The following is a 27,549-nucleotide window of genomic DNA, read 5'->3' as shown; positions in this document are numbered from 1 at the left end:
CTACGCTGGAGACCATACGAGAGTCTAGGCGCTTTTTACCCAGTGTACCTATGAAAGAGGAGCAGCCCCCGCACGGGGCACCTTGAGTATTCATTGTGACGGTACTGGCGATACCTCGGACCCCGAGTCCCCAAACATAAGCTGTGACTTAACGTGGTGATGTGTTTTTAAGGTGAAGGGCAGAAACCTCTAACGGTGGCCGTCGAAGCCTTGGTCAAGCTCCGGCCGATGGGCTCCCTCCCTGTCTACCAGGCAGGGAGCTCCGGGACCTCTTTGACTACCAGGGTAACGTCAAAGGAGAAAATATCCCCGTCTCCCTGCTTTTATACATACTGCATGGTATTTTCTCAAATCCCCCCTCCAATGATCGGCCTCCCGAAAGAGGCCGCACCAAAGTACTTGCTAAAGAGAAGGCTGACCATTTCTATAAACATATTGTAGTTCATTCCACAGGGGACACCCCTGTTGGCAAGAAGTGAGTCATTCTTTTGGCCAAATGCATTGAGTCTATTGTCGGCTCAGACTATGATGCTAAGAAGCTTTCATCCGGCGACCTACTTGTTCAAGTAAAACGAAAAAAATCAAAGCGAAAACCTCCTGAAACAGACCACGTTGGCTGACCTGGCTGTTTCTGTGACTCCACATAGAACTCTCAACTCCTCTCAAGGTGTAATCTCATAAAAGGAATTACAGTCTGAGACAGAGGTGGAACTTCTTCAGGCGCTTCAACCTCAAGGAGTAACCTCTGTCAAACGAATTGTAATCCGCAGAGCAAATGAAGAAATCCCAACAAAGCATCTTATTTTAACATTTGATTTCACAACCCCACCCGAAAAGATCAAAGTGGACTTCCTAAGCTGCAATGTACGACCATATGTCCCTAATCCCAGGCGATGCTTTAAATGCGAACGATACGGCCATGGAACTCTATCGTGTCGAGGAAAGCTGACTTGTCCTAAATGTTCAGAGTCTGACCATTCGTTGGAAGACTGTCCAAACGCACAGTGAAGTGCCCGAATTGCAGTGGCCCACACGCTGCTTATTCGCGAACCTGCCCAAAATTCAAAGCAGAAAAAGAAATTCTACAAATGAAAGTAACAGAAAACATCGCCTTTGCTGAGGCACGCCAAAAGCACAAGCTGCTTTCGGCCACATCTTATGCAGACGCTGCCCGCCGGGGGCTGGGGCGGCGTTTGGTCGGGGGGCCGTCAAAACAGCACACGACGAAAGGGCACGCGACAGAAGAGCACCGACGTAACAGCACGGCGTCAAAAGGGCACGAGACAAAACAGCACGCGACAAAACAGCACGGCGTCAAAAGCGCACGCGACGGTAGAGCACATCGCCAAAACAGCACAGCGTCAAACCAGCACAGCGACAGAACGGCACGATTTGAGGGAATGCCTAACTGGGCAATTGGTTAGATTTTAAAGCGTATACAAACATTATAGAGGGTGGAAGATGCTCTGTAGGAGTTTCTCTTCATGTTCCGCTACTCTGTCTCGAAAAAGATGTTCCGGCTTTAATTTTACATTATGTAGGATGTTTTAAATGAAAGCGGCGAAAGCAAAGGCCGTCATTTGGTAAAACTATTCAGACACCGAGAGAAAACGAACTTGTGTAGAATCAAAAAATTCAAAAAGGAAAGACGAAAGGTTGGGCTATATGAAACTCAAAATGGCTTTTGTTTCCTTTTCAACATCAAGGCTTATAGAAACGATCCCTTACACTAATAGTTTTTTTAAATAGCCCTTCAATTTTTGCGGGTAATATTAGAGTATAATAATAATAACAAGCTATTGCCTTGATACCCCCTTACAAAACTTTTTGGAAGTCTCTGCGTATCACAGTTCTTTCGATTCTATTCCAGCCTTACAGTTCCGATTGAATGTAGAGGTGCCCCAATATGTGGAAGTTCTGTTCCACCTAATGTGACTCGGCATTGCCTACACATTTTTTCTTGTGTAAAAAATGGCGCAGCTTGCACTGCAAGGGAAAAAGCAGAGCTAGCGGTCCTCTCCCTTCGTCGGAGACCAGGCTATTGCATCTCACATTTATTTCCGAACTTGCCGCTAAAGGGTCTCCAAGACTGGCAGGCCTGGATCGTTTCGTCTGCAGGCTTCCACATCTTTCCCCAAGTGGGCCGGTGACGCTAGAACTTGCGGCCGAGTCTAAAGTAAACGCCCGCGCTACGAACCCAAAGGAAATGCAGTGCGCCCGGAATGCGATGCTCAATCAGTATCCATAACACGAGGATCCCAGGTTCGATACCGACCGCGGGCAGGGGCCCCTTAGGGGCTGGGGATGTTGTTGTCTCCTGTCATCTCCTTCGTCATCGTCTTCGTCGTCGTAATCGTCGTCGTAATCGTCGTTTTACGTAGTCATGGTGCTAAAACACAGGAAAAGTCGTTTATGCCTCACGCTAGAACGTAACGCGTAATAAAAAAACCGAAACACTCGTTTACCCCTCGCGCTGGAGCGCTTCGTAACGATTACTAAAAAAACACCGGGACACTACTTCACGCCTCGCGCAAGAGAGCTTTGTGCTTCAAAGACGAGAGAATTTTACAGCAAAGCTGTATACCTCTACCCCCAGTGGTTTCATCTCCGGGGCAAGGCGCGAAGAATGCACTTATACGCTGTATGCATTGCCCCACCTCAGGTTTCACGTTAGTAGAGACGGCCCAGGATTTTTTTCTTTCCTTTTATTGTTATTGTGTTGGCCACTGCCGCCGCTACAACCGTGCCACCCTCGGGCCATTGGGGTGGCACAGTGTTAGGTTTCCGGTTTGATGGCGTTTCTGGTTTGTGGTTTCATGCCCTCCGGAACCACGGTTATTTCTCAGGCTTCGAGGATTTTTGGTGAGACTGACGGACAAAAGTGGGCCTAACCAGTTCTGCTGTTAAAATGACTGTGAAAATTCACCATCCCGCGCATGCGGAAAGCACAAGGAAGATGTTTCCAGCGTGTTATTTTAGACTGCCCAGTATATACTCGAGGCTAAAACGTTAACTGCGCCACAAACAATAGCAGTACCTAACCATAATATGGTGGGTCCAGAAACTATTAGGTATATGGCCTGACGCTGAACGTCAAAATAAGGTTGTCCGTGCCTTCAATACATTCTTTAACTCAACAGGTATCCCTTCAAACTAATGACGGATAGTTCAGGCCTTTCCCCGAGATTTCCTGAATACGATCTCAGAAGGACCAACTAAACCTCGGGAACCTTGTGGACGTTGTCGTGTACTTGTGATTTCGTTAATTGAGTCTATGGCCCTTCGTTCAGCGAAATGGAGTAGCCGGGTTTTACTGGCTTCCAACCCTTACTCTGAATAAACCAGTTAACCCCGCTACCTACCTATTTTCTAAAAGACCTAGATGGGTTCTTTGTCAAAAAAGCTTTAAACATAGCTTGACTGGAACCAAGGATTCAATACATTGCATGGCTTACACTGCATAAACCTGCGGTGTCGAAATATTTACAATGTAAACAATACGACGTTCCCTCGAATGTGTACCTTGTAAAAAATTGGAAAATTCAAATTCGCTAGATAAAAAGACAAGAAGTTATAGCAACCAACACACAAAGTTTGAACACAATAGCGAACAGTGTTTGCGAAAGAAGAAAAAATCCCGTACCATCTCCACTCACGTGAAACCTGTGGAGGGGAAAAGCGTGCAGTGTATAACAGTATTCTTGTCGCCTTGGCGTTTTTGCCCATGGAGATGAATCCTTTGGGGGGTAGAGCCTAGAGATATACAGCTTTGCTGAAAAAGTCTGGTTTCTTTGAAGCAGGAAGCGTTCTAGAGCGAGGCGTTGGAAAACGAGTGTCCCGGTGGGTCCTTTTAGTACGCGTTTTTTCTCATGGTGATGTCACTTTCTAGCGCGAGTCGTTGGAAAATGAGTGTTCCGGTGTTTTAGCATCGTGACTACAATGACGACAATGACGAGAGACGCAGAAAGCCCGAGCCCCTAAGAGGCTTCGCCCCAAAAAAACATTGAGCAAATACACATAACCTAGTACGATGAAGTAGTGACCGATGATTGGCTTAACATACAAGACAGCGATTGCGAATAAAACAGAATTCGATCATTGACTACAACCTACCATAAATGACATTCAGTGTAGCAGGTTGCAAACTAAACAGTATATACGCAGTCACTGCGGCGAACAATGTAGTTGTTCAATTCAACGCAAATTATTCTTGCACAGCTGCTATTCAAGGCGAGACCCTTCCACCGTGGGCATAAAACCATACCGGTGGCTTTAAACAAGTAAGCCTACAATCACTTAACGTGCTGAAATAAACCGCCACCAAATAATGCCTTTCTTAGCGAACGGCGTTTTCGTAGAAGGAGTGTTCTGTCAAGACGTATCGTTGAATTAAATCGTACACATCTAGAGAAGCGTCTGTTGCGCGGATGGACAAATATAAGTGACGTTGTTGTATTATATTCACGCTTACTGCATTTAAAGTTGGTATTTTGACAGCAATCTTGTGTTCTTATTTTGTTGTGCACTATAGGTATCCATGCCACTCATTTATTTTTTTCAAAACAAAGTTATAACTATGAAGGGCTTAGCTCTTTGGGCTTCTGCGGGATAGTTGCATGCATTTTTTTAACATGGCAAAAATGTATACCGTGTTTAAGTTGCTGCCTTTCATGTGCTACATGTGAACACGGCTCCAGAACACAAAAAGAAATAATAAAGGTCATTTAATGAGGAAGACAGCTGAAACACCAAGCTTTCTCTGGTTTAAATGCAGAAAGTGGGCGCTTACGATTCGTTTCTTCGAATTCGATTAATTGAGATGTTAGAGCGGCTGGGAGTATAATTCGAATGAGAAAGCACGCCATTCTGAACTATTTATTAGAGATGTTCTTCCTCGCAATTCTGCGTTATTTTAGGCCAGCAGATGGTTATGAGGCCTTTCCAAAAATGTACATTTATTTGTGGAAAATGCGGCGACATATTTGAAGCTTTCAGTCAATTCTGTTCTTTATTGCTTTTTTTTTCTAGGGACTTTTTTATAGAACAAATCAGTGACAGTACCATCGTGTATTTTTTTTTCTCACTGGTTTCTTGTAACGACTTATTGCCGTATTTTTTTTTAGCAAACTGCGACAACAGCTCAGTAACATAGCGCCACGGCCTGCGCAATGCAAGTGAGTGCGTGTTGAAAAATCACTTAAAAGAAAGTTCAACCAATGAAAAATGATCGACGAGCGATCCTCATTAAATAATCGCCGGAGGTATTGTTTCAAAAAACACGCGCAATTATAATTTCGCGATCTCAATCATGTTTCCAATGGTATTTTCCGGGATTTTCTATTTCAGTCTTTCTTACTTATAAAATATCTATAACACGCACACTGTTTATTTGATGACTTAATTTTTGTAAGTTTGTTCTTTCCATTTCTGGGCGTTAAAATTTTCATTGGATCAACTGCCTGCAGTCACGCTGTTATAAAGATGAAATGTGTCAGCTTGTTTTGCCTTAGTCTGCGCGTATGCTTTCGTAGTACCTGCGAAAGTCTCCCTAGGTTTTTTATGCCAGGAATGCCGCAGATGAGAGGGGGGGGGGGGAGGGAGCGTAGGTGGCGGCCGAACAGCCCGAGGGAAATAATTGAGACGCTATTGTACAGGACACTTTAGACTCGCCAACTTCACGTGCGTGCCTCTGCTTGCGGGGGAAAGGTGGACGAACCCAAATTCCAAGGAAGGAATTCCGGGCGCCCCGCGGGCCATTGACGGTCGTCATTGTATTGGCGTGGGTCCTCATCTTTTGGAGGGGAAAAACCTGATGCGGTAGACGAAGACGTTGACCAGAAAGGCCGGCCGGCTTGAGCCGATAGCTGGCGAGTAGTTATCGCCTTGAAATATACGCAAACAAAGTTGTAATAAGCGAGTTTTGGCACAAGCAATCATGATATAATGAGCCAGAGAGTTTAATCTCGTCTACATCGTCGGAGCAGCCGCAACGAGTCCCAGTGTCCCCACGCAAACAAAGTTGTAATAAACTAGTGATGGCACAAGCAATCATAGTATAATGAGCCGGAAAGTTCAATCTTGTCTGCATCGTCGGTGCAGCCGCAACGAGTCCCAGTGTCCCCCTCGGGGTTCACGGTATCCGCACAATAAAAGAACGTGAACGATATGACGCGAGTAAATCAACACAGCCGCTGCTTGAGCTGGAGAACATGGTTATGTCGTGCCCGCTAATTAAAGTGATGAAAATGACTGGAAAAACAAGCCAGGAGGGGGCCCACCAGCCGATATCCGGACATTTCTAGGACATGCCCGTGCAGGGCGTTTCGGTGCGGACATTTCGGTCCACGGACATTGCGGTGGGTGGACCACGAAACAACCCGAACGCCCTTTGCCAGTCTAAGAATCCCCCTTTGAAAATAACCGCGCTATTTGCACTCGTGTTCACAATCCCTCCTCTGAAATACTCACGTCAGCATTTGCCCCGTCCGTGTAACCTCGACTGCGCCCTCTCCTCAGTGAAAACGAGGGGGGGGGGTCGGCTTTTGTTGCACCCAAGAGGAAAAAAGGGGCAGTACCATCCCTGCGCGGGACTATATAATGGCCTGCCCCCCTCTTCTGACACAACAGCAACAAACGGATATTACAGGGCGTGCGCGGGGACGTACAGTGCGTGCACTTGCTTTCAAAAAGGTCTGTGCTTACTCCCGGACAATATCGCAAGCTTGTCTGGAGACAAAACTAGGGGCAACAGTGTTATAAAATTCAGTTTATCGTGACAACGCAGTTTACTTAAAACTTTTCATAAGATTTTCTCCATTTTGGGGGGCAAATGAGTGTTTGCAAAGCTGCTTTCTTTGTAAAGGGTGTGTGCCTTCTATTTTCCGCAAATATCATTGAGAATATATACCATAGTGAACACCGCCAAAATGCCTTAGCTGATTTGCTTGCCGTGAATAGTTATGGTCCATATCTTATGGTCCCGGAACAAATGGTCCGGAGTTTAAGGCCCCGGAACAAATTGTCCCGGGCACCTCTTCGGGCAAAATGATTCCGCAAAACCTTACGTTGCCTCTTTGTTCAAATTTGTTGCATCTTGCTTAAGTGGTGTATTGCCTTCTGTAACAAAACTTTCAGTAAACGATCGCTTCATTTTAGTATGCATTTTTGCTAAATGCAAATGCATGGCGTAACACAGTTGGCCTGATTTTGTTATTTTTTTATTTGTTTCCGCCGTTATTTTCCGCTTTTCATTTCATTCTTTGTTGTAGATGTTTGAAAATACATTTTTATTTTTTTAGTTGTTTGTATTATTTTTTTACGTCTGTATTTCTTTCGTATTATTTATTTCTTTATTTATTTTCTATTTATCAAAATTCCACACTAAAGTTTATTTCTATTTACGCCATTATAACTATTAAACCATTACATCCGCTAATTATATATATTCGCCAGTTCTTCCCACCCCTCTCCGAGGTTTTCCTTGCCACAGCAACTATGTTAACAGCAACTCAATCCAGGTACGGCCAGACTCCACGCTCCTTTCTCACCCAGGAAGACAGTTTTTGAGTCCGGCCGTCTTCCAGGAAGGCGCACCTGTCGCGAGGAGCCGCCGCGAGTAAGAGATGTTGGTGGCAGGCTGAGTTCCGAGTAGAGCATGCCTGATTACGACTAGCTCGCGCACCATCGGCTGGGCTGCTGGTCCAACGTGGCTATCACGACATTCAGCAACATGGCAAATTTCTTCTAAAGAGGGCAACGGGGGCCAGCTCAAGCAAAAGTAGTATTGTACCGAAGCGAACCCCCTACACTCCCCCCGCCCGCTCCTTCCTGTTTGATCTCGCCAATTTTTAAGGGGCGTCCCAAAAAGGCATGTCTGGCGGCGTGGAGCATCAACTTGCATCAATCGTTGACTTTTCATTGAACCATGACAAATGACTGTCTTTGGTTCTCGCAATTTCTGGGAAAGTAAAGCCGTCAGAAAGGCCAGCGAAAACATGTTTTTGTATTTGCGCGAATAAACTGCATATATTTGTGCTCAAATGCAATTCCGAACAATAAAGTTTGTTGTTGATGGTGGGCAACCAGTTTGAATGAGCTCAGCTGCTGCCCTTAGCAATTGTTACGCTCCCGCAACACGCCGGCAAAATTAACAAATCATGTTAGCAGCAGTCTTCTAAACCTTGCAGCAAGATATGAGGCATATTAATAGCTACATTGCATATTTTTATAGAAAAACACAAGTATCTAAGCTGGAATAGGCAGAATCTGAGCTAGTTGGATCTTAATTGATTAAATACTGGCCAGCCTAAATTTAACTGGGGATCTAATCAATCTAAGCTGCAAGCTGCCAAATTATGAAGGTCCAAAATCTTTATGATCGCCGCTTTGCTTTATCCGAACTGCAGATATCCAAGCCTTTGAGATGGAGAGCGCCGTAACGCAGCTTAGCTAACGGAATATACCATTCACCGTGTAAAATTCTTTTTTGAAATAGCGATAAATCGGCGAGCGTGATCCACTAGTACAGCTCTATGTTGTCTGATATTCAGCAGTACCGGCCCACTCACATTTTCGATACTTCACATAACCTAAATAATACTGCCACTGTAAACAGGCTCCCCGCACAGGCTCAAGTGGGACTCGCTTCACAAGCTTTAATTAGAAGAACAATGCATAGGAAGCATGGGAGAACTTACACGTATGACGACAAATTTATATGCAGCATTTAACTCAAATAAATTCAGCCTTAACAAATATATTTTACAGGGAGATCAAAGTTAAGTCAACAGGTTTTTTTTTTAATTAGGCGTTTATATTACGTCAAGACCACCTATACAGTGAAGTTATGCATCCAGAGGGACACAGAATGAGGTGCTAAATATTGATGTCGGTGGCTTAATGAACTAAAATTGAATACTTACTTTTTTGTGGCTGCACCAAGCAGGCATGTTTGTATTGAGAAGTTACAAGTAGTTTCATTCGGCAGAATTCTTGTAGCGCATCCGTACTCTGAGATATCGAACTGCGAAGTTGAATTACCGTTCGCATGATTACGCATGCCAGATTGTGAAGACCGGTGCTAAGCTCCTCCCCTTTGTTCTGTGTTTCGATAGTGGTTCCGAGTGCTGCAGATTGCGAGAACGCCAGCCAAGACTGAAAGGGCACCAGTTGTCACTTTTTCTTATGCCTCCTCCCCATTGTCGAACTAAACACCGTACACAGCATGCGCGTTACAAAAGGGAGGAGCTTTGCGCTGGTCTTCACTGTCTTGCATGCGTAATCATGCGAACGGCAAATAAACTTCACGGTTCGACATCTCAGAGCACAAATGCGCTAAAAGAATTCTGCCAACTGGAACTGCGTGGAAACACAATTGCCTCTAAATGTTCAATACAAACATGCCTGCTTACTGCAGCCGCTAAAAAGTAATTAATCAATTTAGGTAATTAAGCCACGGACATCTATAGTTACCACCTCACTGTGTGTCCCCCTTGGCGCATCACCGCACTGCAGCGGTGGTCTTCACGTACATCTAACCGTCTAATTTTAAAAAAAACTGTCGACCTGACTTTGATCACCCTGTATATAGAAAGATGCAAAATACATTGTGCACAAATACAGACATATAAATATAAATACACTGACCTCCTCCCTCCTTCTCTCATAGAGGTGCTCATGCATAGGTGCAGTAGTGGTGGGGCCATTTTTTCCTACTTTGAAATTGGGATCATTTGTTCCTGGACTATTTGTTCCGGGACCATTAGTTTCGGGGACATTTGTTCCGGGGGCATTTCTTCCGAGACCATTTTTTCTGCGACCGGGCGTGGTGTAGCACTGGTGAACGTAAACCAACACGGCAACTCTTTGAGCCGGCGCGCGTGCCCCTCTCATAACCACGAATTCAAGTGTTGAAAAAAAAACAAATTGCGCGAACGCGTGCCTCAAACTACCGCGTAATTCGCGGGTGGAGTGGCAGAGGGCAGCAATGGTTGGATGACAGAGACTAGAGCAGTGCGGGGGCCGGAATTTCTAGGTCCGGCCCAGCCCCGCCTGGTAGAGGCATGGCCAGGGCAAGGCCCGAGCCCGACAAAACATTAAGATAAAAGCCCAAGCCCGGCCCGAGACCGACAGCATTTAATTAATAAAAGAAACACGAGCCCCCGCACCGTTTTTTAAGCTCAGCCTGAGTCCGCCAGACTCCAAACATGAGCCCTCAAAGTTTGGTCTTTTTAGCCTAAAATAAGCATAGAGGTAGTATATTGAATTTACACTTGTTCAATACTTAGACCTATATCTGTACAACATAAATATCCTCACCTAAAAAATGTATCTTTACAGAAAATTTTGGGAAAAGAGGCACTGCAGTTGCGACAGCCTTCGAACTTAAAGCACAATGAGGATCGCTTTAATGATGCTGAGAAAAGTGGATATTTTATTTATGCATTTCTTGGACAGATGTTCCACGTTTCGTTATTTCATTCAATTCGTTTCCGAAAGAAGTTTTTTCCTACTTGTTTTTGACGCTAGCAGATCTGCCGAGAGGTAGTTTAACTTGTGCTTCTCTCAATTTCATTTTCCAGGGTTCGTTGTTGGTTTTCACCAGGTGTCTATCAAGTAGACTTAGGTTCCTTCCATGCTCACAAAGGTTTCTACTCAAAAAGTCGCTTTATGGGCAAAAACGTATGCGCATAAAAAGCTGTAAAAAAGACCCAAGGGTACGTTACCTAATCTTTGGTGGTATGGTCTGCACAAAGTGCAATGTCCACGTCACATTTGTTCTTTTTTTTTAGTTTGAAAAACAGAGGAACGAGACAATCATGTACTCTGCTACCAGAGTGCTCTCGTTTTCTGACCCGTTCTCCCCAGTGTGCTGACGAAGTCCATCCGTTTTATTTTGTAGGCTTGAAGGCTTTGTAAGTGAAATGCGTCATTTTGTTATTTTTTTAGCGTCACCACAGTGACAGACTGACAGCACTTCGCTTTTTTTTGTTTTCGTTTCACCCAAGCGATCAATGAGCCGAATTTTTGTTGTAAATATTTTAAATTTGCGGCCCACGACTGCCGGGATTCAGGGTCTACCTGGGCCGCCTCGGCCAAAAATTGTTTTCGTTCAAGTCGAAGCCCAGCCCGGGCCTGAAAAAAGGCGTTCTACCCGGCCTTAACACGGCCCGCGGGCCAGGCCGAGCCGGGCTCGTCCTGGCTCGTCCAGGTTCGGGCCGAGGCCCGGCCCGAACCTGCTTGATAGAGACGCGGCCCGGGCCTGGGCCCGGCCCGGTCCCGGAAAACTTCTTAAATGTGGGCCCGAGCCAGACCTGAGCCCGCAGAATTTGATAAAATAAACCCGAGCCCGCCAGACTTGTTAGATGCCATCCCTAGTCCGACAGGTTATAAACATGAACTATAAGAAGCTTGCTGTTAGCTTAAAAAGCGTAAGCACAAAGCGAATACGACTAATTTTATTTAAATTTCTATTCAACTTGGACAGAACTTTGTACAACTTCAGTATCCTCACTTAGAAACTGTTCTTTCAGTATTCGCGAACTCCATTTGCCACTTCGTTTGCCAGTTTTCGAAATAAAGACACACCGAGGATACTTTAAAGGAGCCATGAAGAGAAAATACAACTTCGTTTTATTTGAAAGAACTAGGATTCAGTATCTCACTCAGCTCCATTACAGCCACAAAAGATGTTTTTTTAACAAAAAAAAAGCAAGAAGTATTTAAAAACTTTCAAATTTGGCGCCACAGTGACGTGTTATGAGCAAGACTGACGTCATACGGGCCAACAATAAAACATAATTTTCAGTGCGTTAACTGCACGTTAGCATTCAAGTGATGCGGTCAAATGGAACTAGAGGCCCCATTACAGACGTCCAGTCATGTGTCGTCACGACAGGTCAGTTAGGCGGCCGCCAATCGCACAAACAAGGTTCCGTGACGTCATAGAAAAGTTGCGGGAAATTGGCTAGGGGGTCGCGACTGCTTCACACGTTTTCTTTAATATCTCAGTTATTTGTTCGAAGATTGCGATGATATTGGTATCATTGTTATTGGGACTAAGCAGTCTTTCTAATAAACCCAACTTGTATTTTGTCTTCATGGCTCCTTTAAATGATTCGGAGAAAGTGGATAATTTTTTGTAATATTGCAATTCTTTAGCAGATACTGCAGCGTTTGCTATTCCATTACTCGCCGAAATTTGAGAAGACGATGCGTCGGGTTTCACCGCTTTATTTTAGTATTTTTCTCTGGTTACGTTGGCAGCAATATTTTATCGGCACTTCTGTTCGTTTTTTCCCATTTTCATCGTTGTGAAAAAAATTCTTCCTGGAAGAAATCATGGGCTCTGCTTCAAAATTTGGTCCTTCAAACTCTGCACATAGTCCAAAGTCCAGGGAGCGTTTGTTGTGTTTGTGTTTGTTTGAAAGAAAACGGAAAAGACAATCATGTGGCTAGAGTGCCATAATTTTCTGGCCTAATCTCTCCCGCTAGGCTGATGGGTCCCAGATACTATATATATTATGTAAAGGCTTTCTAAGCGCAATCATCTTTTATGATATCTGTTAACAGCGCCGTAATGAATTTACACTTCACTTCTTTTTGTTCTCACTTAACCTGAAGATCAACAAAAATCTTTTTGTTGTCAACAATTTATGATTTGTGGCACAGGATTGCCGGGCCTCGAATGGCATGGCCCGAAAATTTTTGTTCAAGCTCGAGCCCAGCCAGGGCCCGAGAAAATGCGTGCTACCCGGCCCGAGCTCCGCCAGTGCACTTCGTCAGACAACCTAGCTACGCCACCGCATCCAACTGTTTCAGGGCTGTACCCTTGCGGTGTGCCGTTTTGTCGTATGCTGTATTGTTCGCGTGCTATTCTGTCGCGTGCGCTTTTGACGTTGTGCGATTTTGTCGCTGTGCTTTTTCGTCGCGTGCGTTTTTGACGCTGTGCTTTTCTGACGCTGTGCTGTTCTGTCGCGTGCTGTTTTGACGCATGCCCTTTTGACGCCGTGCTGTTATGGCGGTGCTCTTCTGTCGCGTGCCCTTTCGTCGCGTGCTCTTCTGTCGGTATACCGTTTGGTCAGCACAGCGACACAGTGCAGCCTTGCTGCTGATGTGTTGCTGTCCCAGCCCCCAGCTGAGCAGCCACCAGCTGCCTCTACAACACCTGTAGAGGCTGCGGGGTCCTGTCTCTTGCCGGACTGCCTTCGGTAGTCCAGCGGTGTCAGGACTCGCCCAGTATGGCGACTCCAGCAAATGTGGCGATTGTGATCGCCGCTGGGAGCTCTGCCACTCTCACTGTTTCCTCTTCACCGGCGCTAGGGACACCTGAAGGCACGGAGATGGAGACGGGAGGGCCCACGACAGCGCCCATCCAAGCTCCACCGCCTGCCCCGCCCGCGGCGCAGGCAAAGAGCACCCGAAAGGGTACCAAATCAAGGGGGCCCAGTCCGCTGGGCACCCCCTTGCCTTCAGATGACGACATGGACGTCAAGCCCTTCCGGCTTTCATCGCAGTGGAAGGAACGCGCTGCGACGTCCAGGTCAGTAGAGAAGGCCAGAAAACCCCTTCCAAGAGTTCAAGCCCCGAAAGACCCTACATAAATAGTCACACTCCAGTAGCTCCGACACATCCTAATGGGAAGAGAAAACATAATACAATGGAACTGCAGAGGCCTTCTGAATAATCTTGACGATGTATACGAAATACTGCATGCTTATCAGACAAGTGTAATGTGTGTTCAGGAAACACATTTGAATTCTAAATACACAAATTTCTTGAACAGTTACCTCGTATACAGAAAGAACAGGGATGGCTGCATGCACTCTTCTGGGGGTGTGGCCATAATAGCTTGGAAATCCTTAGCATGCCACCCTGTCACTCTCAACACTGTCCTTGAGGCTGTGGCAATTCAAACAATAATATTTAATATCTTATAACGGTATGCTCCATATACATTCCTCCTGATGTTGCACTTTCAAGCTCTAACTTTGAGGTGCTGGTTGACCAGCTGCCCGAACCATACATCCTTACAGGCTACCTTAATGCTCACAACTCTCTTTGGGGCTCTTCTCGCACGGATGCCCGAGGTCGCCTGATAAAGAAATTTCTTACATATTAAGGAGCATGCCTTTTCAACAATAAACAGCCTACATACCATAACATAGGACACAAAACATACTCATATCTTGACTTGGCGATTGGCTCCGCTGTTCTCTGTCCTCTTCTCGAGTGGAGTGTGGGCACTGACCCATACGGTAGTGACCACTTCACCACCTCACTAACATGTACAGGTAAAGGCCCATGCAGTCCATCTTCCCAAAACAGGTTCAGTGAAGCCAGAGCTAACTGGAATATATTTACAGCGACATCCAAACTACACTACACATCCATTGGACACCTACACGTTGAAGAAGCTACCCAACTGCTTACGGCGCACATCCTCGACGCCGCCGAAAAGTCCATTCCCCACGCTTCAGGTGCCCGCGCAACCAGCGGAGGCCGTGGTGGAAGGAGGACTGTAGGCGGGCGCGAGAGGCCAGAACAAGGCGTGGGGTATCCTCCGTCGGTACCCCACGTCGGGAAACCTCCTCTTGTTCAAACGGGCCAAGGCATACGGAAAACGTGTGAGCCGTGAGGCAAAAAGAGATAGTTGGCGCTCATTCATAACATCTATAAACTCATACACAGACACACGCAAGGTATGGACACGTATCGGCAAACTCAAAGGACAACAGACACACAGCCGGCCCCTGGTGAGTACAACAGGGGACACACTGGAAGACCAGGCTGACACACTCTCACAACACTTCCAACACGTGTCCAGTTCAGCACACTACACGAACACTTTCCTGAAGTATAAAGACTAGTGAAAAGAAGTCCCTACACGACAACAACAAATCACAGACTTCTTACAACTCTTTGTTTTCACTACATGAGCTGAGGGCTGCTCTGAGCACGTGTAAACCCTCAGCTCCAGGCCCAGACAACATTACATATACAATGATACAACACCTACACGCAGACACACTTGAAGCACCTCTACATCTATATAATAAAATATGGCTTTCGGGGCACATTCCACACTCTTGGAGGGAGGCCATTGTAGTGGGTTTCTTGGAGGAGGAAAAAGACCCGTCGTCCCCCTCAAGTTACCATCCAATAGCCCTGACGAGCTGCCTGTGCAAGCTCTTCGAGAAGATGATCAATCGCAGGCTCGTGTACTTCCTCGACTACAATGGTCTTCTCGAGAGCTGCCAGGCAGACTTTAGGGTGGGGAGATCGACGAACGATCAACAGGTTGCACTTGACTCATATATCAAGGATGCCTTCGTGCATAAGCAGCACTGTTTAACTGTCTTTTTCGACCTCGAGAAGGCCTACGACACCGCTTGGCGTTATGGGATCCTTAGTGACCTCAGGTCATTCGGTGTTTCGGGTAATATGCTGAACAACCTTGTTAGTGTTTTGTCAGAGAGAACGTTCACAGTAAGAGTTGGTTCTGCACTTTCAAAGGTTCACGTCCAAGAAAATGGCATGCCGCAAGGTGGCGTGTTGAGTTGCCCTCTCTTCATAGTAAAGATGAACTCTCTTAGAAAGGCACTGCCACCAACAATCTCTTATTCTATGTATGTAGACTCCGTGTAAATATCTTTTAAATCATGTTATATGTCAATATCCGAACGTCAAGTCCAGCTTGGTGTCAAGAAGCTTGCCGGCTGGGCAGACAAGAATGTTTTTAAACTGAATCCAGCAAAAAGCTCCTGCGTTGTGTTCTCCAGGAAGCGCGGGGTACATCCGAACCCAGACATTACTCTTAATGGCGTGTCCCTTCCTGTGAACAAAGAGCACAAGTTCTTGGGTGTTGTGTTTGACCAGAAACTCACATTCATTCCACACATCAAGGAACTTAAACATAAATGTCTGAAAACAATGAATATACTTGAGGTTCTCTCCCATCAATCGTATGGTTCCGACAAAGAACTCCTACTACGGCTCTGCACTGGTTTGGTTGGGTCTCGTTTAGACTATGGCAGTGTGGTATATGGGTCGGCGACTAAAACAGCTTTGCGAATGCTTGACCCAGTGCTACACTTGGGGCTACGGCTTGCGTCGGGTGCTTTTCGCACTAGCCCTGTCGAGAGTCTGTATGCCGAGTGTAATAAGTGGAGCCTTGAGAACCAACGGACGTACATGGACTTACTTTATGCTTTTAAAATTTCATCGCTGAATCACAATGCTTTTTATCCTGTCTTTAACGACACATCCACATCTGGGCTTTTTGTAAATCGCCCATCCGTTTCTCTTCCCTTTTCACTTAGAGTGAGAGAGCGAGCCTCGGATCTGAGCGCTTCGTTTTTAGATGTGTACAGATCATCCTTTTCAGACATTTTACTTCCTTGGAAAGTTCGTCCTGTGTACTCCGACCTTTCTTTTATGAAACTTGACAAAAATCGGGTACCGCGAGCTGCAATACTGCAGCACGTTCTGTCTCTGCGGTTTAAATACCCACTTGCAGAATTTTACAGTGACGCGTCTAAAACCTCCACTATTGTCTCCTGCGCTGCTCATGGTCCGAATTTCAATGCAGCCAGAACCATGAGCGTCCACACAACAATTTTTCAGCAGAAGCATATGGAATTTTACTGATTGTACGACACATACTTTAAAATCAAATTTCGAAGTCTATCATCTACAAATATTTCTTGAGTGTTGTTCGCGCACTGTCATCGCATACACCCCCAAAAAAACCTCTTAGTTAATCTTGTATTTAACACTATCATGTCTGTGTATGCACAGAAGCATCAGCTGCTCCTCTGCTGGGTCACAGGACACGCTGGGATTGCTGGGAACAAGTTGGCAGACGGGAGGACCGCTGCTGCTGCACTCAGGAACACTGTAGACATAACAACCGTACCATATACAGACCTCAAGCCACACATAAGACAACGCTTGCGTAGAACATGGCAAACACACTGGAGTGAACAGACAGAATACAAGTTACACGTTATAAAACCACGCTTGGGACCATACACCACTGACACACGCAACAGACACACAGAAGTCGCATTGGGTAGGCTGCGGATAGTGCACACCCATGCAACGCACTGGTATCTGCTGACGGGATCCTCTAGACCCCAGTGCAGCAGGTGCGGAGAGGCCCTATCCGTAGTGCACATACTAATCACATGCAAGGCACTTCACACAACACGACACAAACACTTCAGAGAACTCTACAGACAACATATTCCCCTACATCCATCGTTTTTCTCGGTGACGATGCCATTGTTTCCGTGAAACGTGTGTTTGAGTATTTGTCAGACGTCAAGTTTTCAAACCTCATTTCCTATCACGCATAACCAAATCTGGCCCTATACACCAGCCATCACCATTGGCATTAATTGATTTTATTGTTGTTCTGGCTTTAGTAGCCACTATTTTTTTAAGATACTTTTGTTTGGCGCTCTTTGCCCCAGCTGGCCTTGCGCTAAAAAACTCCAACCATCATCATCATCAAAGAGGATCAGCTTCGCCGACATCTGCGGCTGGCGACTAGAGCCCATTTACATCCTTTGAGTTCTACCTCCGCCTTAGAGGTAAAAGACCATCTACCACCCTTGTGTCAGAAGTGCCCTGCGCCGCTTCATCTCCTGCACTGGTTGTACTCCCCCTGGCGAATTGTCACCACAATACCGGGCATCAGCAGTAAATCAAGGTTGCCGATTCCAACCCTAAAGTATTTCACTCGCGAGCACATGTGGAACTGCTACCCTAACCACAAGCATATCTACACTGATGGATCAGTGACGGCCACATCATCTGCTGTCGGAATCTGGGTTCTGTCAACGCGCACCACAATTGCGGCCAGGTTAAGCCAAAAAACAACGTCGACGACCTTAGAACTTGCTGCCTTGCGCTCCGCTTTGCAGTACATTACTGGGCAAGAATCTTCTGTGTGGGTGATTTTCACAGATTCACGGGTGGCGCTACAGCAACTAGCATCATTCCCGCCCGAGCAACTGGCCCACGAAATACACACCCTGCATACACAATCTGCCAGCATGCTTCACGAGGTAGTGTTACATTGGCTACCTGGACATTGTGGGGTGAATGGGAATGTGGTGGCCGACGAAACAGCTTGCGCGGCCCACACCCAATCTAGTGTTATCATCCCGATTCATTTCTCTAGACGTGACGCCGCGACCCCTGCGTACTCCGTAGCGCGGCAGTTACAACTCTCAATATGGACGGACGGAACAAAAAATTATCAGCCATTATACAGAATTGACCCCGCCTGAACTTTTCGAATGCCGTGTGGAGTGGGAAAGCGTGACGAAGCAGTCGTTTACCGCATTCGCCTCAACTTCGCTTTACCAGCCACTACTTGAAAAGACGTGCCGAGTTGCCTCCGCTCACTGTCAGGTATGCAGTGTTCGTGAGGACATAAAACACGTACTGCGTGTGTGTCCCCGTTATGACACCCCGCGGCTAACCTTGAAGACAACTTTGGGACTGCGTACTGATGCACCATTGAAGCTTTGCGACGCCATTGGTCCATGGCACTCAACTGCCATGGCAACACGGAGTGCATGGGCCTTGGTGTCACTTCTCCGTGACTCCAGCCTGACCGAAACTCTGTGAATGTTTGCCTTAACTTCACTTCTGTTTGTGTCCTGTGCGCGTGATTGTGCATCTGTCAATTTGTGTGCTTATTTGCTTTTGTAGTGTCTTTATGAGGTTTTGTGTCTTCGTTTCCTTTCACTTTCGCACATCTAATGTTCATGTGAAGTAGCAAGCCAAGTTCGCTGCCAGGCTGACTTCTCTTCAGCATTAAAGAGATTCCTCCTCCTACTAACTTGATCTTCGAGACGCCTGTGCGGCAGGTGTGGAGTATGCCTATCCTTAGTTCCCAGACTAATCCCATGCAAGGCACTCCACGCCACACGGCACAGAAATTTTCCAAAAATCTACAGACGATAAATCCCACTCCACCCATCGCACTTGTTAGGCGATGAACCAATGTTTTCTGTTCAAAGTGTCTTTAGTATTTATCAGAAGTTAAACTTCTCAATCTCATATCGTATCATGCATACCAAACTCTCCGGAACACGAACAGCAAAGATATTGATGGCATTCAGCTACGACCGGTTAAATTTGTGCTGGATGTAATAACGCCAGTTATAACATATGTATGCAACCTCTGTTTCGCGGCTGGAATTTCTCCAAAAAAGCTTCAGGTAGCAAAAGTCAACGCGATATTTAAAAGTGGTGAGAAAAACGACTTCACAAACTATAGACCCATATCAGTGCTGCCAACGTTCTCTAAAGGCATAGAAAAAATAATTTCTTCGATAATTACTTCCTTTTGTGATAAGTTTCTCATTTTTTCGGACGCCCAGTACGGATTTCGACGAGGAAAGTCTACCACACATGCGCTACTTCAAGAAAAAAAAATCATATTGGATGGTTTTGAGTCAAAGCTACTAATTCTGGTAATTTTTGTGGATTTTTCGAAAGCGTTCGACAGACTTAATCATGCGACTTTACTAACCAAACTTGAGCAATATGGTATCCGAGGGACGACCTTAAACCTAATCAGAAGTTACTTGCAATTTCGTAGTCAGTGTGTTGTCATTAACAAAGCCCATTCCAATTTTCTTTCTATCAGTGCAGGGGTTTCGCAGGGCAGCATTTTAGGGCCGTTACTATTTAACTTATACGTCAACGACATTATCCAAATATGTAATATATGCTGATCCAAATATGTAATATATGCGGATGACACAAGCCTTTTCCTCACTGCTAATACCACTGAGAATTAACACGTGCACCAAATACTACCTTATAAAAACTGCATGAATGGAGTAAGGCTAACTCCCTAGCTACCAACGCATTAAAAACTAAATCAGTTGTTTTCAGAACTAGAAACACAATAATGCGCGGCCCTGTGAATTTATTCCTTGATGGCTCTAAAATACCCTGTGTTCCAAATGTCAAAACCTGGGTGTTACATTAAACGAGCATTTATTTTGGGACCCGCACATTGATCAAATAAAGACTAATCTTTCGAGGTCGTGTGGGGTTATCGGCAATGTCCGGTACTTTCTTCCGCAAAATGTGAAATTGCTTATTTGCAACTCATTGTTTTACAGTCAACTAACCTATGCTCTGTTGGTCTGAGGGACGACTGCACAAAGCCATCTAAACAAACTGCAAACATTGCAAAACAAGGTATTACGAAATGTAACAAACCGCTGTCGTGATTTACCGTCTAAAGACCTATACCTCGATCTAAAAAGGATTACAATCAAAAGCCTATATTCGTACATACTTGTACGATACTACATAAAGGAAATGAAGACTGGTAGTAGGTTCTTGGAGGATACTGCTAAATTAACAAAAAATACAATAACTGGAACGCTCCGCCACAACCCACATTGGCTTACTCCCCTCCCCAGGACAACCTACGGAAAGCAAAGAGAGCAATATCAGCTACCTTACCACTTAAACCAACTATACCTATGAAAACTACAGCCAGAAAACCTAACGCTTAAATCGTAGAAGCAATACAATGTTGATTTGGCGCTCTTGAGCTAAATGTGCATACGTGTTATCTGTACTTTCATTCATGCTTGTTTTTATGTTGTACCATGGCTCAAGTTGTGAAATTCTCTAGGATGTAAATAGGGTTCATATTTGTTTAGTATCAACTATGCATTGTATATTGTACCATTTAGAAATTGTTCTGCTCAATTTTTGTTTCATCTGTTTTTTTTCTCGTTTTTCGCACTTGGTTGGTCGACTGAGGGTGACTTGTTTCTGTTCGTTTTTTTTCATTTTTTTTAACGTATGACACTTCCTTTGTAATTAGAGAACGCCAGTGCTGCGCTGCCGTCGACGTGTGTACACGTGGTAGGGTCCTGGTCAAGCCAGCGCCTGTGCTGGCTTTCTGACCCCTCTCCTTGCAACGTGACATGTAACTACATCAATGAATATTTGAACGGAGAAAAAAAACCTGACTGCTTTTTTAATGTGTATGTATTGTAAAATTGTAACCACTACCCTCTGTAATGACGTCCGGTCCTGAGGGTAAATAAATAAAAAAAATAACCACAACCTGGCCCTCTACACCAGCAATTTCCATTGTCTTTATTTGTTTTTACCTCTATTGTTGATCAGTCTTAGTATTCGCTCTTATTCCATGCTAGTCAACCATCTGTGTTTGGTGCTCTTTGCCCTAGTTGGTCTTGCGCCACTAAAGTGCAACCATCAACAACCAGCGCTGTGTCCTCTTTAACAACTGCCCGTAGGAATATATATATATATATATAGAGAGAGAGAGAGAAAGAGAGAGAGTTGGCAGTCAAGAAAACCTCGGAAAGCAAAGGGGAGGATGTTGTAGGTCATTGAAACAGATAAAGAATTTGGAAAGAAATGAAAGTGGAGAAAAAATGCCCGCCAGGTGGGATCCGAACTCACGACCTCCAGAATACCGGTCTGGTGCAATAACCACTACGCTACCGGCGGGGCGATTTTCCCCTCCACTTTCTGGGGTATTTCTGTTTAGGTACTTTTGTTTCCTGTGCTTGGTGGTGGTAGCCAGCGCCACTCGGACTACTCGGGATGAAGGGCACCTTCTTTTGAACCCCCGGGCCGTGACTCGAGTGTCTACGACATGTCGAGAGTGGTCGACCAGCGTTGAACTCTCTTAAGCTTCCTATGACACCAAGACTGCCAGAAAAGAGGCCCTCCCTATGCATGTAGCGAATCAGAATAGGAAATGAGGCGCTCGTTGAAAATAACACAGAAATAAGAGTCGGAAGTCAAGAAAACCTCGGAAAGCAAAGGGGAGGATGTTATAGGTCATTGAAACAGATAAAGAATTTGGAAAGAAAGTATGAAAGAAAGATTTTGAACGAACCCCCAACCACAGGAAACAAAAATACCTAAACATAAATACCCCAGAAAGTGGAGGGAAAATCGCCCCGCCGGTAGCGCTGTAATTTTCGCACAAGACCGGTATTCTGGAGGTCGTGGGATCCCAGCTGGCGGGCATTTTTTCTTCACTTTTTCTTTCTTTCCAAATTCTTCATCTGTTTGAACGACCTACCACATCCTCCCCTTTGCCTTCCAAGGTTATCTTGACTGCCAACCCTTATTTCTGTTATTTCAACGAGCCTCTCATTTCCCATTGTGATTCGCTATATATATATATATATATATATATATATATATATATATATATATATATATACATATATTAACGGTGTACTCACACGTTGAGGGTTGTACGAGGTGGAAAAAGTGAGTTTATTCTAAAAAGGCTAACTTGTGCCCGACAGCAAGCCAGTCCAAGCCAGCTTCGACTTATTTTTCTTCTTCCCTCGGCCCCCAAGAGGCCCGAAACCTTCTTCTTCTTCTTCTTTGATGCATTATCAAACTCCCTAATAGGATTCGGCTGACAGCGGAATCAACCTTACAGTCGTGTCATTTCCACCCGCCTCCAAGCTGGCATCGACCCGATGCCATTGCGATTGAACAACAGCAAAAGAAAGGACAAGCAGTCGGTCATGCCGGCGGCGTACTGTGGTGGGATATAGTCCAGCATGTAGTGCTTCTTCAATCTTGGGGGTCACACGTGCGGGTGTAGTAAGGCTTAATGCGCGCCATATGCACAACTTCCGGGGCAGTTTTTCGGCGGGAAGAACGTGCCGTGGTGCCTTCGGGTAAAACCTCGTAATTAACGTCTGACAGACGGCGAATAGCACGATACGGGTCGAAGCATCTGCGAAGCAGCTTTTCTGAAAGTCCTCGGCGGCGGATCGGTGTTCAGACCAACACGAGGTCACCTGGTCGATACTCGACGTGACGGTGGCCCTTATTGTATCTTTCAGAGTCGACTACTTGTTGCCTTCGAATGCGTAGACGTGCGAGCTGGCGTGCTTCTTCGGCCCGTTGCGTAAATGCTTCCACATCCGTGCTGGTTCTGTCGCCATGTGCAACCGGCAACATTGCATCTAGGGTTGTCGTCACAGAGCACCCGTAAACAAGTTCAAAGGGTGTACTCTGAGTGGATTGTTGCACGGCGGTATTGTAGGCGAATGTGGCATACGGTAGAATTTCGTCCCAGTTCTTGTGCCCCTGATCGACGTACATGGAAAGCATGTCCGCTAATGTTCTGTTAAGCCGTTCTGTAAAGCATTTGGTTTGGGGGCGGTAGCTGGTGCATTTTCGATGAGTGCTGTGTGTTAAGCTTAAGATCTTTTGCAGGAAGATTGCTGTAAAGGCAGTGCCCCTGTCGGTGATAACAATCGTAGGTGCTCCATGTCGCAGAACAATGCCTTGAAGAAAGAATTTTGCGTCTTCTGAGGCGGTGCCGTCGGGAAGGGCCTTAGTCTCGGTATAAAGCGTCAGGTAATCAGTAGCAACAATGATCCACTTGTTCCCCGACGCCGATAATGGGAAAGGCCCAAGTAAATCCATCCCAACCTGCCGGAATGGTGCAGCGGGAGGATCAAGTGGGTGAAGGAACTCTGCCAGCCTGACGGCTGGTTTCTTCCAGCGCTGGAAATCACGGCAAGTCCTCACATACTGTCGTACTGACCTAAGCAGGTTTGGCCAGTAGTACTTTGCATGGATCCGTGCGAATGTGCGACTAACCACCAGATGTCCGGCGGAAGGCTGGCCATGCTAGGCTTGCAAAATTTCTCCTCGAAGAGCAGTGCACAACCAGAAGAAATTTCTCATTAGTGTCGTAGCTTCGTTTGTACAGCACGTTGTCCCGCAGGAGATATGAAGGCAAAGACCGAAGAAATATTCATGGTACTGCGGTGTATACGCAAAAGTTAATAGTGGGGGACTGCTCTCAAGTCCGGTGTTAAACATCAGCGTACATACTGAGCATGTCGGTGGTGGTTTTGTTTAGCCGTTCCGTCAGGCCGTCCGTCTGAGAGTGCAACGCACTGGCTTTTCTTTGAGATGTGCCGCTGAGTGTGAATACGTCCAGCAGCAGTTTCGCAGTAAATGAGGTCCTACGGCCCGTATTAATAAATTTTGGAGCCCCATGTCGGAGAACTGTCCTCGTGAGAAAAACTGTGCCACCTCAAGCTCGGTGGACTTTTGAAGAGCTTTTGTTTCTGCGTACTTGGTCAAGGAGTCAGTGGCGACAGCTATCGACCTGTTTCCCGTTGCAGAGTTGGGGAAGGCGCCCAGCAGGTCCATTCCGACTTGCTGGAACGGCACTTCGAGAATTTTAACCGGTTGGTGAAATACGGCTGGTCTCCCGGGCCGTCCCTTGCGTCTCTGGCAGTCCCGACTAGTTCGGACGTACTGCCTCACGTTTCCCGACAGCTTGGACCAGTAATACGCCTTCTTGATTCTTGCATGCGTGCCTGCGTAACCAAGGTGTCCAGCGGCCAGCTCATCAATGCAAGCCTGCAAGATGTCGTTTTGTAAGGTTGAAGGGACGACAAGAACGTAAAGCCGGCCCTTCAGGGCGAAGTTTCGTTTGTACTACAAAACGCCGCTGTGAAGGCAGAATGTTGGCACACTTTTAATGAAACACTTGTTGGGGCTGGTGGCATTGCCTTGTAATGAGTCGATCAGTGGTAGCAGTTCTTGGTCCCCTGCTGCTGTTACGAAATTGCGGCCGCAATGAGGACTCCAATCAGTGGCCGATCGTCGATTTCGTCGTCATCAGAGGGCGAGTGACCAACCGGTGCTCTCGAGATGCAGTCTGCATCAGAATGTCGCTTGCCAGATTTGTAGACGACGGCGCGCGCCGGGTGGGATCCGAACCCACGACCTTCGTGGAGATCGTGGGTTCGGATCCCACCCGGCAGGCTTTTGTTCTCCACTTTATTTCTGTCTTTCCAAATTCTTTCAGTTGCAGTGACTTACCACATGCTTCCCTTTGCTTTCTGAGGTTTTCTTGACTGCCAACCCTTATTTCTGTCTTATTTTCAACGAGCCACACATTTTCTATTCTGATTCGCTTCATGCATAGCGAGGGCCTCTATTCTGGCAGTCTTGGTGCCATAGGGAGCTTAAGAGGGTTCAACGCTGGTCGACTACTCTCGACATGTTGTAGACACTCATGTCACAGCCCGGGGGTTAAAAAGAAGGTCCTCTTCACGCCGAGTAGTCCAAGTGGCGCTGGCTACCACCCCCAAGCGCAGGATACAAAAACAACATAACATAAATACCCCAGAAAGTGGAGGGGAAAATAGCCCCGCCGGTAGCGTAGTGGTCATCGCACCAGACCCGTATTCTGGAGGTCGTGGGTTCGTATCCCACCCTGCGGGTATTTTTTCTCCTTTCTGTCTATCTTTATAAATTCTTTATCTGTTTCAATGACCTACCACAACCTCCCCTTCGCTTTCCGAGGTCCTCTTGACTGCCAACCATTATTTCTGTCTTATTTTCAACGAGCCCCTCATTTCCCATTCTGATTCGCTACATCCATAGCGAGCGCCTCTCGCAGGATGAATCAATAAAGGTCATTTCTCTCTCTCTCTCTCTCTCTGTTCTGGCAGTCTTGGTGCCATATGGAGCTTAAGAGAGTTCAACGCTGGCCGACCACTCTCGACACGTCGTAGACACTCCAGTTACGCCCCGGGGGTTAAAAAGAGGTCCCCGTCAACCTGAGTAGTCCGAGTGGCGCTGGCTACCACCCCCAAGCACTGGATACAAAAATACCTTAACATAAATACCCCCGAAAGCCGAGGGGAAAATAGCCCCTCCGATAGCCTAGTGGTCTTCGCACCAGACGTGTATTCTGGAGGTCGTGTGTTCGGATCACGCTTGGCGGGCATTTTGGCTCCACTTTTTTTTGGTCTTTCAAACTTCATCATCAGTTTGAATGACCTACCTCATTCTCCCCTTTTCTTTCCTATGTTTTTATGATTTTCTACCCTTATATCTGTCTTAATTCAACGAGCCCCTCATTATTCCATTCTTATTCGCTGCATGCATAGCCACGGCCTCTGTTCTGGCAGTCTTGGTGACATAGGAAGCTTAAGAGGGTTCAACGCTGGTCATCCACTCTTGACATGTCGTGGACACTCGAGTCACGGCCCGGGGTTAAAAAGAAGGTCGCTTCCCCCGAGTAGTTCCAGTGGCGCTGGCTGCCAGACCCGAGCACAGGAAACAAAATACCTTAACATACATATCCGAGAAGGCAGAGGAGTAACAGCCCTGCAAGGAGGGTAGTGGTCATCACACCAGACGCGTATTCTGGAGGTTGTGGGTTCGGATCCCACCCGGCGGGCATTTTGTTTCCACTTTCTCTCTGTCTTTCAAATTCGTCATTTGTTTCAATGACATATCACATACTGCCCTTTCCTTTTCGAGGTTTTCTTGATTGCCAATCCTTATTGCTTTGTTACTTCAACGAGCCCCTCATTTTCACATCCCTATTTGCAACACACACACACGCACACACACACAGGCACATACACATATATATAATCCAGTACTTATTGCCAAAGCTATTAGGCTACTTTGAATGTGCTTTGTAGCGCCAAATAAGGTACTTGTCATTTGTTGAGATACAGCGTTAAAGAAGTCCAAGTCGAGAAAAATCCGCCGTAATCGGTTTCCGACCACGGAAGTGGCACTGAGTACCATTTCCGCTCCAGAAACACCACGTTGCGGCCTTCTGAAGCGGGGCCCAAGCCTCCGCATGGGGCCGAGTCTGAAGTTCGTAGGTGCCCACCATTTCTAAAGACCTACGAATGAATCTTGAACTAATTTCTTATTCTATGATTCACCACTTTTACTCATTGCAGCGTGATAATATTACAGTGGAGCAGAATTTTATGCATTCTCGGTTGACATGAGTTCTCCTTCCAGTCTCTTTTTCGCTAGTATCACTTGCCTTGCAAAAGACAATTCGCTCCGCCAGCCTGTGCGTTTCTTATGTGCTACAAGGCGGTATAGGTATTGAATCCTTAAAGTATTATTTAGTGATAGCACAAAACATGGGCACTGAAATTGTCCACTTTATATTCCAGGAAATTCGCCGTGTTTAGCGCAGCAATGGACACCAGAGGTTGGAATATGGAGCATGTATGTTTATAACGCTGCCGCCGATAAATGTGTACAAACCAAAGTATGGCATTTCTGGGATATGGCGAACAGATTCAGCGACAAAGCTAGGTGTGAAAATACTTGCATGGCCAATTTTACGTCACGCAGCTAAGACAAAAGCTCTGCGTTTCTTGTATCCGTGCTCAAGTGCGGCGTGTACAAAATAAAAAGTCAAATACGTCCAGTGAGTCGTATCTCGATGCTTTTGGTAACTATTAAACGTTTTGTGGCCTCCCAAAAATCTGTTCACTCCAAATGTTTTAATTGTGCTATTCTAAATGCTTTTTTGTAACAAACAAAGGGGATTCCGTAGAAACAAATCATGTTCCCCGCCATCTAACGACGGAAACGAATGAACACGAAGCTTTCTCGTGACGAATTCTCTGGTTGGCCAGTGCCACACTTCGAGTGTGTGCTACTTTTGAGGTATGTATCACTTTTGTAGACCCCCCCAGCATCTCT

At 46.0% G+C, this 27,549-nt stretch overlaps 1 long non-coding RNA gene and 1 other non-coding gene across 2 annotated transcripts in view; both read left to right on the top strand.

Annotated features, from left to right (window-relative positions):
* Nucleotides 1-27,260, top strand: part of LOC144149636 (uncharacterized) — a 43,680-nt gene extending 16,420 nt beyond the window's left edge. Inside the window, exon 4 of the long non-coding RNA XR_013318343.1 lies at nt 27,012-27,260. This is a non-coding gene — a long non-coding RNA (uncharacterized LOC144149636). The remainder of the gene's footprint in view (nt 1-27,011) is intronic.
* On the top strand, nt 25,229-25,301 carry Trnat-cgu (transfer RNA threonine (anticodon CGU)). Its single transcript has one exon. It is a non-coding gene; the product is annotated as a tRNA-Thr (tRNA).
* Nucleotides 27,261-27,549: the final 289 nt, after the last annotated feature.

The sequence above is a fragment of the Haemaphysalis longicornis genome, unplaced genomic scaffold (genome assembly GCF_048455015.1).
Source record: "Haemaphysalis longicornis isolate Haplotype H1 unplaced genomic scaffold, Haemaphysalis longicornis Haplotype H1 scaffold_8, whole genome shotgun sequence".
NCBI classification, from domain to species: domain Eukaryota; kingdom Metazoa; phylum Arthropoda; class Arachnida; order Ixodida; family Ixodidae; genus Haemaphysalis; species Haemaphysalis longicornis.
This window is presented reverse-complemented; position numbering and strand designations above follow the sequence as displayed.